Source organism: Ursus arctos, unplaced genomic scaffold (genome assembly GCF_023065955.2).
Source record: "Ursus arctos isolate Adak ecotype North America unplaced genomic scaffold, UrsArc2.0 scaffold_36, whole genome shotgun sequence".
Classification (NCBI taxonomy): domain Eukaryota; kingdom Metazoa; phylum Chordata; class Mammalia; order Carnivora; family Ursidae; genus Ursus; species Ursus arctos.
Genome location: NW_026623050.1, coordinates 16,306,017 through 16,320,288, shown reverse-complemented (window position 1 = coordinate 16,320,288; position 14,272 = coordinate 16,306,017).

Genomic DNA, 14,272 nt, shown 5'->3' with positions numbered 1-14,272 from the left:
ACCTACGTCCAAGCCTTGCCCATAAAATACCTGTCTTGAAGTTCTCCCTCACTCTTTCAATCCCTTCAGTTGGATGCAGAAGAATCATTAGAGGATTCCAAGGCCCAGGAAGATGCTGGAGCCACAGACAGGAAATCCTTGGAGCTTGAGTACCTGAACGACTGTAAGTTTCCACCCACCTGATCCCAAACAACTCATGTGGGACTGTGACACGAATAAGAAATTACTATGTTTAGCCATTGAATTTGGATTCTTAATAACACTCAAAACCTTATATTCACCCGTCCAAAAGCTGGGGTAAAAAGCACTTAGGCAGCTTGGTACACCCCCGATCTGTAAGGGCCTACACCAGCAGGTCCTTTTGTTAGTGCCAACCACTGGGCTCCTGTGTTCCCCACCACTTCCTCCTTGACACAGATCTCACCTGGGACCTGGCCGGTGCTGCCCATGAAAGAACTAAGGGGTTGTATTTCCTCATGCACAAGAGGTGCCCTGTTCTGGTAATGGGTATTGCTTTCTGAGTACTTTCGTGAAGCTTAGTCCTGCTTTTAGAGTTTGTAACTTAATATTCCAGGAACAGACCTCACTTTGCTTTTGCTTTTGCTTTTGAAGTTTTGCTAGGTCCTGCAACAGAGCTATAAACCCTTCTCCAGAGGCCATTCCACACTGATCAACCCCCATAAGCAGAATAAGCCAGCTTCCTGCCTGTTTGGAATCTTGAGTCTCGCCTACCTTCTCCATACCCTGCCTCCCCCAGTCATGCTGGGAAACCTCATTCTACCCTGGTGCTCTAGTTGGCAGACCAAGTATTTAGTTCAACTATGTCCATTTTGCCTGCATTTCACTGAGGCCCCTTTGCCCTTTTGAGCTCCAGAGCCTTTACTTTCAGCTGGGCCCACGCCTACCTTTTACCACCTGATATGGGTGGGTCTGGAGGCAGGTATCCTGCTGACCTTTCTCTCCAGCCTAGAGTAATCAGTGGGGCCTCACAGAGGAGTTCTGAGATAGCACAGTTCAGAGGTCATTGGGATATTTTGTTTTTCTTTTGCCATTTAATATTTACTTGATGCTTTTGGTGATAAATGTGTTTTAATCATAGAGTATCACAAATACATTAATGGTTTAGAGCCTTATATTTTTATGAGATTTAAATACACTGAATTTTAGTGCATGCTTGGCATACACACATCATTTTATTGTTCTAAACAAAGCCTACCAGGATCTCAGCCTAACATCCGATGACTCAATATGCAAGTTTACAAAGTCCCAGCCAGTTGTCCTACTGCACAGCCACCACAACACAAGCTTTGACAGTGTCTTTCTTCTTTAATCTCACTTTTGTCCTTCCCTCCTTCCTGATATGCCTTGCTTTCCTGTATCTTTACTGTCCAGCTAAATAGACCTAGTTGTTTCCAAACAATGACTTCTACTACTGAGCTTAAGGAAGTTAAAAAATGAAATCAAACCAGCTGCCTGTAGGTACAAATTGTCAACTGTCAATTCTCAGGAAAGCAGCTGCTAGAAGTAGTCTGTCCTATACTCCTGGCAGCAACAGTGATAATAAAAGCCTCACCCTGCAGATGTCCTGGAAACACCCAGTTTCCATCCAGGAAGGGCAGAGCATTGCCTTTGTACTCCAACTTTACTACCGACGCTAAGGATGTTCGCAGACTCCAGTAAAGGTAGCTCATACTGAGTGCGAAATATGTACCAGACACTGTACTGCATGTTGTATGTACTCACGTACTCACCGCAGCATTTTTACAAGGCAAGTCCTATTATTATCACTCCTATTTTACAGATAAGGAAACTGGGGTTTAGATGCCTTACGTAACTTGGTCAATGTCCCAGTGTGTCAATTAGGATGAATTCAGCTACAAGAAATAAAAATTTGTGACGTGTGGCTTATACTAGTGCGTCTTAAATTTTAATGCATGTAAGAATTATCTGGAATCTTGTTAAACTAACAATTCTAATTCAGTAGTTTTGGGGCGGGAGTGGGATTCTTAATTTTTAATGAGCAACCAAGTGATGCCAGGGCTGGCCTGCAGATCACATTCGGGTAGCAAGTGTTTAACCACAAGAACATTTACCGTTTATTTAATGAGAGGTTTGGAGGTAGGCAGTTTGAGGATTGATTGAGCAGCTCTACAACATCCTTCAGGACACAAACTCTTTCCATCTTTCTGATGTGCCATCATAAATAAGGTGACTTTTTTATCTGAGGCTATTTCCTCATGGTCACAGGATGGCCATCACTGCACCAAGTGTCACATCTGCACATGGCTACAAATTCATAATTTATTCCCTGAGACTGGACATGTTGCCAGCTCAAAAAAAATCTAGCAAGGAAGACATGGGAGTGGGTGGGAGTGGAGGTGGGGAAAGTGAAGAGTAAAAAATCTGATGGGTAGGCCTTATACAGGGTCTCCCCTGGCTAAGAAATAGTAAAACCAGGATTCAAACCCCTCTGTGTCCAAAGCTACACTACCTTTCATCTGTTTAATTAAGTGCAGGTGAGGGGACTTGGAGTCATCTCAGAAGGCAAGCCTAGACTGTGATTGTTCTAAACATGCTCAGTTCTGATGACTTGTACCATGCCAGCCTGAACAATGAATGCAATATTAAAAAAAGGGACTAGATCTGTTTGGAGCCTAGAGGTGAAGAGCCAAATAAGCAGTGTAGTTACAAAGATTCTGCTCAGCAGACAACTGTTCTATGGGGCGGAGATTTTCAGTTGGATTAGACATACGCATTAAAATATCCCTTAAAATGATTTACCTTGGCTCCATGCTCACCAGGAAAATTTCTGATTTATCATTTAATCTGCCAGGTGATCAGACACCCGGAAGAGGGGCTGGTTCCCTGATGAGTCTGCACAAGTTATTGTTTCTCTGAGAATATGTGGTTCTCACTGGAAATAAGTATTTGGATAGAGAGAAGAGCTCAGAGACCTACCCATGTCCAAATTGAAACTGATGCAATGAAAGTGGAACCACAAATCACTATTAAAGGAACCAACTGTTTAGGAGATGTTGGGAAAACTGGCTCCCCATTGGGGAGAAATTTTTTAAACAAAATTTCAGAAAGACAATGAGATATCAGTCTCCGTCAATTAAACTGGTCTTGGGGGGACCAGGGAACATGGAAGAGAGTGTTCACTGCAGCACTGTTTATGGTGCTGGGGAGTTGGAGGTAAAGTGGGTTGCCATTACTGAGAAAGTGAATAGATGCAATGGATTATACATAACATAGAACAATAAGAACAGATCTTTAAAATACAGTAATGACAAAAGATAGAATGCAATACTATTGATGTGAACTAAAAATACAAGCACACAAAGTAATACACAATTTGCATAACATATTCAAATAAAAAGTTACTCAAAATATATTAAAGTGCCAGTGCAGGAGGGGAATAGGAGTAGACTATGATGATCAAAAGGAATGGGTGGATGAATGGATGGATGGATATATAGGTAAGACAGAGGGGTCTTGGAGGGACCAATAATTGTAACATGCCAATAACTGAAGAATGACATTAACTCAACTTTAAGATCCCAAGAAATAAATCAGCACATTCAGGCAAGCTCATACACAGACATATATTTATCTATATAATATACATATATAGATAGAAATTTTTAAAAGCTAAAAATGAATACGTGGAGATTTTGTTTGTTCATTAGTTTTCTTGTCACTTCCTGTAGATGTCCTGACAAAAGTCTCAGGGCCTACAAAGCTGTGTCAGAACCCAGACCAGGCCTGAAGACCCATCCAAGTCAGCTTCCCTGAGTAATCCACCTACTAGTCTACAACCATTGTGTCTCTAACTACAACCATAAATCTGGGAGGTTTTTGTTTTTGTTTTAAGATTTTTTTTATTTTAGAGAGAGTGAGAGTGAGCATGAGCAGGAAGGGCAGAGAGAGAGGGAGAGAGAATCCCAAGCACACTCCATGCTGAGTGTGGATCCCAACAAGGGGCTTGATCTCACCACCCTGAGATCACAACCTGAGCTGAAACCAAGAGTCAGGAGCTTAACTGACTATGCCACCCAGACATCCCTGGGAGATTTAAATTAGTAAAGTAGAGTATCATCTTTCTGTCTAATTAGAATGTATCTCTCCTTCCCTTCAGGAGGTTATACATGTTCATTTTTATTTTTACTCAGTTACTATTTCTTTGTGTAAGTTCTTCAGTTAATGGAAAAAGGCAGACTGTTAATATCTTCTCATTTGTACTAATATATTGTTTTCATATTGTCACTGCTATTACTGCTAGAGGTAATTTTCCTGGTCTATGTAGATTTTTTTTTGGTGTGAAGGTAGATATATTTTTATGTTTTAGAAATAACTCCTGATATTTAAGGGATAACATTTAAGGCAAAGACACTATAAATAGAAAACTAGCACTGAATTGTAAACTGGCATTTGGAATGGAAAAAAAAAAAATGAGTGTGTCCTTAAGTGGAAGAGAATGTTTGCACAGGAGGCCAACTGTTGTTTTAAATTAACCTTGATGCTAGGATTTAACCCTTCGCTCCAGAGGACATTAAATAGGTTAATTTCTAACCAGTTGGAACCACAGGGTAACGGGGGCAAAATTATGAAAATTCCTTGGTCATGCTTGAATTTGGAAATTCTGTAATCTAAGATACTAAGCAAAATGTCAAGACAAATCTTTTTTGGCCTGGCTTTTTGTAAAAGTAAGTTGTAAGTTATATACCAATATATTTAAGGGAAACAGCTACACAAGCAAAGAGAACTGTTAAAATATCTCCTTGAGGGACGCCTGGATGGCTCAGTCTTTACGCGTTAAGCGTCTGCCTTCAGCTCAGTTCATGATCCTGGGGTCCTGGGATCGAGCCCCCACATTGGGCTCCCAGCTAATTGGGAAGCCTGCTTCTCCCTCAGCCCCTCCCCCTGCTTGTGTTCCCTCTCTCACTGTCTCTCTGTCAAATAAATAAATAAAATCTTTTTAAAAAAAACTCCTTGATATAAAAATCCAAATGTATGCACATACACTTTCAAAACCACCAGTTGAGACCTTAGAATAGCTAAAAATATAAGTGCTTGCATGGTATGCTTCTTATAGCTCCAGTCCCTCTCTGAAATAACATTATGACTGTGGTTTCATGCTTTCCTCTTCTTAAAATGTCATTTCTATGCGTGCAGGCATAGCTCACTGCTAGTGACTGGTGTTCCAGTTTGCCTTTGGGCTAGTCTATCTGGGAATGAGCTTTACAGATGCCAGATACTCCAGGCTCTTATCTCAGACCAGATGGAGAACCCAACCGCAAGATCACCACATTCTCAGTGCATGCCCTTGGGACAACAATCTGTGATCACTGTAGTTCTAGAAATAAAAAGTGGAATCGATCCGATCAAAATGCCAGTATGAGGAAATAATGCAATAAAGCGTTAGAGGAAGTATGTTTTCCTAGACAAACATAAAGGGAAATATTTGAAACCAGGACTATTAAATTGATAAGGAGTAGCCTGGGAAAGAGGCGCACCTTTAGGATTTTATTCAAAGATCAAAATCGATTGCATTATTTAACCAACTGCTGAGAAAAAGAATATGCCTGGTACTATCATTTGTCTTGTAGTAGTTTCCAATTTGAGAATGAAATTTGAAAAGGGAAGGAAAGGCTTAGAAATTATTAGGGGACGCTAACTCTAGGAAGTAAGTTTAAGACGACTATGCCTTGTACCTACTCTCCAGACTTTAGGAGAAGAAAGGGCTATAAACAAGGTGACTATTTAATTTCTCATCCAGATATAAATAAAAGGGAACGCTGTTAGTAAATATGCAAGAGCAATGGGTGTAAACCAAGACTGTCCCAGGCAAACTGTGTATAGGTGTACTCTTTTTTTTTTTTTAAAGATTTTATTTATTTATTTGACAGGATAGAGACAGCCAGCGAGAGAGGGAACACAAGCAGGGGGAGTGGGAGAGGAAGAAGCAGGCTCCCAGCGGAGGAGCCTGATGTGGGGCTCGATCCCAGAACGCCGGGATCACGCCCTGAGCCGAAGGCAGACGCTTAACCGCTATGCCACCCAGGCGCCCCTGTATAGGTGTACTCTAACTATAAACATGATGTTACCTCAGAGGCACTAGAAAGATGCTGAGCCAGTATCTGAATTTCTACAATTAAAGCTCTATTCCTTTGACTTATACCAACAAGGGGGTTGTCTCAGTTTCCATAAAATTACTCCTGGGAAAAGTAATCACTAAGTCATTTATATTTTAACATAAATAAACTCTTCAGATTCTTCCCAAAGGGCAAGAATGGAGGGAGCGGAAAAGCCAGTGTGTGGAACTCTGCACTGTGTTTGGCTGAGGGAGGAGAAAAAAGAATACTTCGTGTGAGGATACCCCTGGCCATAAGACTCAGCCTCGAGGCAGAGTAATACACAAGGAACCACAGGTGCCAGCCGAGCCTCCTCAGCCCAAAGGATCTATGCTCACCCAAGCTTAGGGGACACATGTTCCCCTAAAGATCCCATCTCTCGCAGAATATGAAGAATTCTCACGAATCATCCTGCTCCAAGTAACCCGGCTTAGAAGCCTATAGTATAACTGCCATTTTTATAATGTTCAGAGATTGCTTTCTCACCACCACGCAGAACCAGCTAGAGAGAAGTCGCTGGTCAGATCAAGTTTTGATGGCGCCACACTCCATACAGGGTGGGAGTACCGGGGAAGTGTGGGGTGAAGAACCCTGAGTTAACCCTGCAAAGCATCCTTTCTCACGGAAAAGAGTAAGGGATTGTTTTGCATTTCTTGACTCTGAGCAATTTATATCTCAGATTTAATCACTATTTAATGCGAATCCGTAGTACTGAAAACAACCACAAAATAAATAAATAAATAAAGTCCCTAGGCTGTAATTTGGGCCATTTTTGGCCAGTAATTTGCATCAACCCCATCCTTGCTTTTCACAACAACAGGTTATACAAGCAAGGTAATAGCCAGTGACCACTCACTTTTTATGAATATATAAATGAACTGAAGGATGTCTCTGGAGAAGATTACAGGTTTTACGTAAAGCTACTTTCAGAAATAAGGTCCTGAAATAGAAACTTACAATCTGAGCAGAAATCAAATGGCTCCAGAATGCCTGTACTAAGGTGTTCTTGCCAAAAGGTCTGCTAGGGCCAACACACACCATCCACAAAGAGGCTAAGAACCAGAGCCCAGCCTATACTAAACCTCAGCAAGATTTGCTGCTTAAAGCAGCCCTGTCCAATAGAAACTTCCGCAGTGATGGGAATATTCTCTATCTGTGTTTTCCAACATGGTAGCTATTAGCCACATGTGGGTATTGAACAATTGATATGTAGCCATTACAACTGAAGAAATGAATTTTTTAAAGATTTTATTTATTTATTTATTTATTTATTTATTTATTTGAGAGAGAGAGAGAGAGAGAGAGCGCATGAGTTAGGGGGAGAAGGGGCTGAGGGAGAGAGAGAAGCAGGCTGCCCACTGAGCTGGGAGCCCTATGCGGGGCTCAATCCCAGGACCCCAGGATCATGACCTGAGTTGAAGGCAGATGCTTAACTGACTGAGCCACCCAGGTGTCCCAAGAACTGAATTTTTAATTTTATTTTAATAATTTAAATTAATTTTATTTAAATTTAATTGGTTTTTTAAATTTTATTTGAGTGGTTGAAACAGTGTTACATTAATTTCAGGTGTACAACATAGTGATTTGACAGTGTTATCCATTATGCTATGCTTACCCCAAGCGTAGCTACCATGTGTCACCATATAACATAACTACACTATTTTTATATTCCTTATGCTATTCCTCTTATTCGTATGTGTTATTCATTTCATAACTGGAAACCTGTATTTCCCACTCCCCTTCACCCATTTTGCCCATTCCACCACTGCCCTCCCCTCGAGCAACCATCACTTTGTTCTCTTTATTTACAGTTCTGATTCTGCTTTTTGTTTATTCATTTGGGTTTTCTAAAATTCCACATATGAGTGAAATCATATGGTACTTGTCTTTCTCAATCTGACTTATTTCACTTAGCATAGTATCCTCTCGGTCCATCCATGTTGTCACAAATGGCACAGGCTCATCTTTTTTATGGCTATGTAATATTCTATCATACACATACCACATCTTCCTTCTTGATGGACTCTTGATGCTTCCATATCTTGGCTATTGTAAATAATGCTGCTGTAATAATAGGGATGCATATACCTTTTTGAATTAGTGTTTTCATTTTCTCTGGGTAAATACCCAGTAGTGGAATTTTTGGATCATAGAATTTTTTTTTTTTTAACGCAGGTTCTGATTCAGGAGGCCTGGAACAGTGTCTGAGATTCTGTATTTCTTTTTTCTTTTTTTAAGATTTTTATTTATTTATTTGACACACAGAGAGAGAGAGAGAAGCGAGAGAGGGAACACCAGCAGGGGGAGTGGGAGAGGGAGAAGCAGGCTTCCCGCTGAGCAGGGTATCCTATGCAGGGCTCGATCCTAGGACCCCAGGATCATGACCTGAGCCGAAGGCAGATGCTTAATGACTGAGCCACCCAGGCGCCCCTGGATCATAGGATTTTTCTATTTTTAATTTTTTGAGGAATCTCCATCCTATTTTCCACAGCCGCTGCACTAATTTACATTCCCACTGACAATACATAAGGATTCCTTTTTGTCCACATCCTCACCAACACTTGCTATTTCTAATGGTTTTGATTTTAACCATTCTGACAGATGTGAGGTAATCTCATTGTGGTTTCGATTTTCATTTCCCTGATGTGAAATTTCATTAATTTAAATTCAAATAATTACCTGTGGCTAGTGCTACCAACTCAAGTCTAGAAGTTAAACCAGTGTAAAGAAAGCAATTAGGAAGTTACCTTTAAATTCAGCAAGAAGGGGCACCTGGGTGAGTGGGTTAAGAGTCTGACTCTTGATTTTGGCTCAGGCCATGACCTCAGGGTCATGAGATAGCGCCCCATGCCCAGCCAGGAGCCTGTTTGGGATTCTCTCTCTTCCCCTCCCCTTGTTCCTCCCCCACTCTCCCTCCCCCGACATGCATGCACACATGCACACACGCACTCACACTCTCTCTCTAAAAAAACAAAAACAAAAAAACAATAACAACAATAATAATAAATTCATCAAGGAATCTGGCAAGTTAAAATTTGATACCTTTATATTTTAACTCTGTAAAAACTGCAATAGCCCTTATCAAGTTCTCTCAGTTCTTCACAGTGGCCTTCTAGGCCTTTCATCATTTGGGATTCCACCCCTCCCCATCTTCACCCGTTACCTCTAGGATCTCAGCTCCTACTACTTTTCCCCTCCTCACTTGCAACATTCTTGACTCAGGGCCTTTGCACTTACTGTTGTCTCTGCCTAGACTATTCTTCTCTTAGCTACCTGCCTGGGTTACTCCCTCCTTTCTTTAAAATTAATGCTCAAAATGATTATGTTCTCAATGAGACCTTTCCTGACCACTTTATGAAGAACTGCAGTGCTCACCGCCCCACACACAGTCCTCTCTTTCCCCAATTTTGTCCCTTTAGTGTTTATCCCTTTTTGACATACTTCCAACATAATTCACTTACTTCTTTTGTCTATCTTCTCAATTAGAATGTGAGTTCCATGAAGGCAAGGATTTTGATCTGTTTGGTTCACTTCTGTAGCTGGTGATGTGCTCAAAAATTTTTAGCAACCAGCTCTTTGGGGGATGAAGAAAGCCCTGATTTGTAGCATTTGCCAATTTTTGTATTTTCCTATTATTTATACTTAATAGGTATAAATTTTCCTATTATGACAAATTTCAAGCTACCAGCAAGAAGTTACCAAACATGGAGCTGGGAAGAGAGATGTACAACCAGCTTGCAATTCAGTACGGCTCCAGCACACCACTAGCAGTAGCCCAAGATCCTAAAACACTTCACATTTCCCAGTAGCATTTCCCACATTTTGCTCTTGGTAACAATCACCTGGGGTTCGCAAAACTTAACCAGTTTAAAACAGAAAATCCTCTCCGCTGGGCGTTCTGATTAAGAGGATCTGGGTTACCAACAAAGAATGTATGTTTTTAAACTAATACAGTAAGTGCTTCTTAGCATCAACTTAGTCCAGTCCACATCCGTCTTCCAACTCGGGTTAGCCCCTCCGAACCTGAAGAGCAGACTTGGGCCAAAGGAGATGGAAAAACCAGCCTGTTATCCAAACAAAGGTAGACAGATTCAGGGAAAACCCCTGAGATCCTTCAGCACCTGTTTTTCCCTCTCTTCCCAGAGGAACTTGGGAGATGGGGGCACACTGCAGACATGTTTTGAACCTAGCCTCACAATGGTCCCACTTCTTTAATCCAGCAAATATAAAAACCCCACTGAAACAACGAGATACACAGAAGGTTATGTTTCAAGAATGACGTTTAAAAAGAAACATTTTCCAGGGCGCCTGGGTGGCTCAGTCCGTTAAGTGTCGGCCTTCAGCTCAGGTCACGATCCCAGCATCCTGAGACAGAGCCCTGCATGGGGCTCTCTGCTCAGCAGGGAGTCTGCTTCTCCCTCTCCCCATGGCTTGTGCTCTCTCACTCTCTCTCTAAAATAAATAAGTAAAATATTTTTAAAATTAAAAAGAAACATCTTCCTTTTGATAATGTTCACATTCAATTTCTGTATTTATTTAAATTGAGGAGAAATTATATAATAACCAGATCGTGTCCTGTGTCTGCAAAAGTTCACTAGGTCTTAAAATGATGCATGTGTATCATGGATTAATTAGTTATTAATTTGAAAAAAAAATAAAAATATTCAACCAAACCTCTGTTCACACTGGGAATTGTATACAGAGTAAGACACATCCTCTGCGCATAGTCTCCTGAGGACACGTGCAAGTAAATGGGCAATGCAGAAGGGTAACCTATACTAGCAGTTTAGGGGAAGGGAGTTGCTCTCTGGAAGAAGTGGCATCCGAACTGAGGCCCAAAGGAGGAGCAGGTTTGTTTTTTTTTTTAAAGATTTTATTTATTTATTCGACAGAGATAGAGACAGCCAGCGAGAGAGGGAACACAAGCAGGGGGAATGGGAGAAGCAGGCTCATAGCGGAGGAGCCTGATGTGGGGCTCAATCCCATAACGCCGGGATTACGCCCTGAGTGGAAGGCAGACGCTTAACAGCTGTGCCACCCAGGCGCCTGGAGGAGCGGGTATTATCCAGGTTAAGGCATAGATGGTGGCAAACAGGTATTTCAGAATGTTCAAAGGCCAGGAGTGACTGGAACTTTCAGTGAGATCAGGGAAGTGACAAGATCTGAGACTGAAGGAACAAGTTCAGGCCAAGTTTTTTATTATTTAAAACACACGCTCTTCCTTTTTTGAATTAATGGAAAGTAGAGGATTACCCAAATGCTCATAAGCAGAGAATGGATAATAAATTGCAGTATCTTCATTAAATGGAATACTCTAAAGCCATTGAATCAACTGGTCTACAGTCATATGTAACAATGGATGAATTTCACAAACATAATGTTGAGAGACAAGCAAGACACAAAAGAGTACAAATTATATGATTATGAATTATGCGAAGTTTAAGAAGAGACAAAATACGTGGTGATAGAAGTCAGAAAGCAATTCTAACAGACACATGAAAAGGTGCTCAACATCACTAATCATCAAGGAAATGCACATCAAAACCACAATGAAATACCACCTCACACCTGCTAGAATGACTGTCATCAAAAAGACAAGAAGGACACCTGGGTCGCTCAGTCAGTTAAGCGTCTGCCTTCAGCTCAGGTCATGATCTCAGGGTCCTGGGATGGAGTCCCACATCAGGCTCCTTGCTCAGTGGGGAACCTGCTTCTCCCTCTGCTTCTGCCTGCTGCTCCCCCTGCTTATGTTCTCTCTCTCTGTGTGTCAAATAAATAAATAAATACATCTTAAAAAAAAAAGACAAGAGATAAGTGTTGGCAAGGATGTGGAGAAAATGGAACCCTTGTGCAATCTTGGTGGGAGTATAAATTGGTGCAGTCATGTGGAAAACAACAATCCCACTTCTGGGCATATAACTGAAGGAAATGAAATCACTAACTCGAAGAGCTTTCAGCACCCCCATGTTCAGTGCAACACTATTCACAATAGCCAAGACATGGAGACAAGCTAAGTACCTGTCAATAAATGAATGGATAAAGAAAATGTGTGTGTGTGTATATATATATATATATATATATACATATATATTCATGGAATGTTTTTCAATCATCAAAAAGAAGGAAATCTTGCCATGGAGAACATGGATGAAACTTGAGGACATCGTGCTAAGTGGAATATGTCAGAGAAAGGCAAATACTATATGAACTCATTTACATACAGAATCTAAAAAAGCCGAACTCAAAGAAATAGTAGAATGGTGGTTGCCAGGGGCTGGGAGATGGAGGGAATGGGGAGATATGAGTCAAAGGGTACCAACTTCCATTTATAAAATGACTAAGTTCTGGGGATCAAATGTACAGGATGGTGACCATAGTTAACAATCCTGTTTTTTATACATGAAAGTTGCTCAGAGAGTAAATCTGAAATGTTCTCACCACACACACACACACACACACACACGCACGCAAAAGGTAACTATATGAGGTAATGTATGTGTTAACTAACCTTATTGTGGCGATCATTCCACAATATATATGTATATTGAGTCATCATACTGTAGACCTTAAATTTACACCATATTATATGTCAGTTACATCTTAATAATGCTGGGGGGAAAGGAGTCAGAATGTAGTTACTCTTGGGAGCAAATAGTAGCTAGAAGGAAACACAAGAAGGACTTTTGAGGAGCTAGTAATGCTAGTTTCTGAGCATGTTCTGGATACACAGACATGTGGAGTTTGTGAAAGCCCATCACAGTGAACACTTACAATATGTGCACTTTCCTGTCAGTATACTATACTTCCGGAAAAAGTTAAGTCAAAGAATATATAGTGCTCTTTTACCTTTGTAAATTGTAAAATACTTCTCTCACTCTTCTCTATTTCCTGTGCTCTTCTCTTCCATTATTGAATTTTTAACTCATGGCCTCAAGTCTGTATCTCGTGACAGTGGGTCACCAGCCTCATTTAAGTTGATGTTCCCATGTCAGCTGATCTGAGTGGCTGGAAATGACCAGCTGTGGTTCCTGACTGGGTTGCACACTAATGCCTAGACTGGGCTGGCGATGTCACGTGGCCCTATCATCGTGATCTCCGGCATGTACACCTGACACAGAATGCCAGGTGTAGGTTAATGAAAAACATGGAAAAGAAGGGGAAAGCTTAATACTGTCAAGGCTTTGTTAATGAGAAAACATAATTATATACTTTATCTTTTCAGCAAAGAATTCATGGGGGTCAGCCTACACATTGCTATGAATGTAACATTCCTGCCACATCAGACAGTTCATAAATGCTGACTTAAGATGTTAATTTATTTTTATGAATTGTTGTCGGCATTGAACTGGGGAAAGCAAAACACTGGTTGACAACTGTAAATTTTCCTTATTCACCTGGCACATAATAGGGGCTCAATAGAGTTTACTGAATTATACTGTTAGTCAAAAGTCCTGAGTCTGTTCCCCTGACTAGCTAATAGTTCATAGACTCAGCAAAATACAGCCAGAAAGGTCATGTGGAAACTATTCTGTTGTTTAATGAATGGCACCTTAGAAGCTTGCAAACATCCTTGTGCATCAGAAAGATCTGACTGCATTTACTTGCTGTAGGTGATAGTTTATTAATCTGGAAGCTCCTATAAATAAAGTGACTTGGTTTTAAAAGCCCAGAGCTCGGGGCGCCTGGGTGGCACAGTCATTAGGCGTCTGCCTCCGGCTCAGGGCGTGATCCCGGCGTTCTGGGATCGAGCCCCACATCAGGTTCCTCCGCTATGAGCCTGCTTCTTCCTCTCCCACTCCCCCTGCTTGTGTTCCCTCTCTCGCTGGCTGTCTCTATCTCTGTCAAATAAATAAATAAAATCTTTTTTAAAAAATAAATAAATAAAAGCCCAGAGCAGTCTCAACATGCCAAGAGATAATACTGTAGTGCCCAAGCAAGAAAACCATGTCAGTGAATTCATCTGAAGCCAGAAAGAGATTTTAGTAACACGTGATTTCAATCTGTTCTGCCTGAGCAGCTTGGAAATGGGCTATGCTTTGCCATTCCCAGCAACATTTAAGATCAACCACTGCCTTGAAGTCACACTGCTTTATATAGACAATATCACCTCTTGTTATGCTCCAACACCAGGAACAATA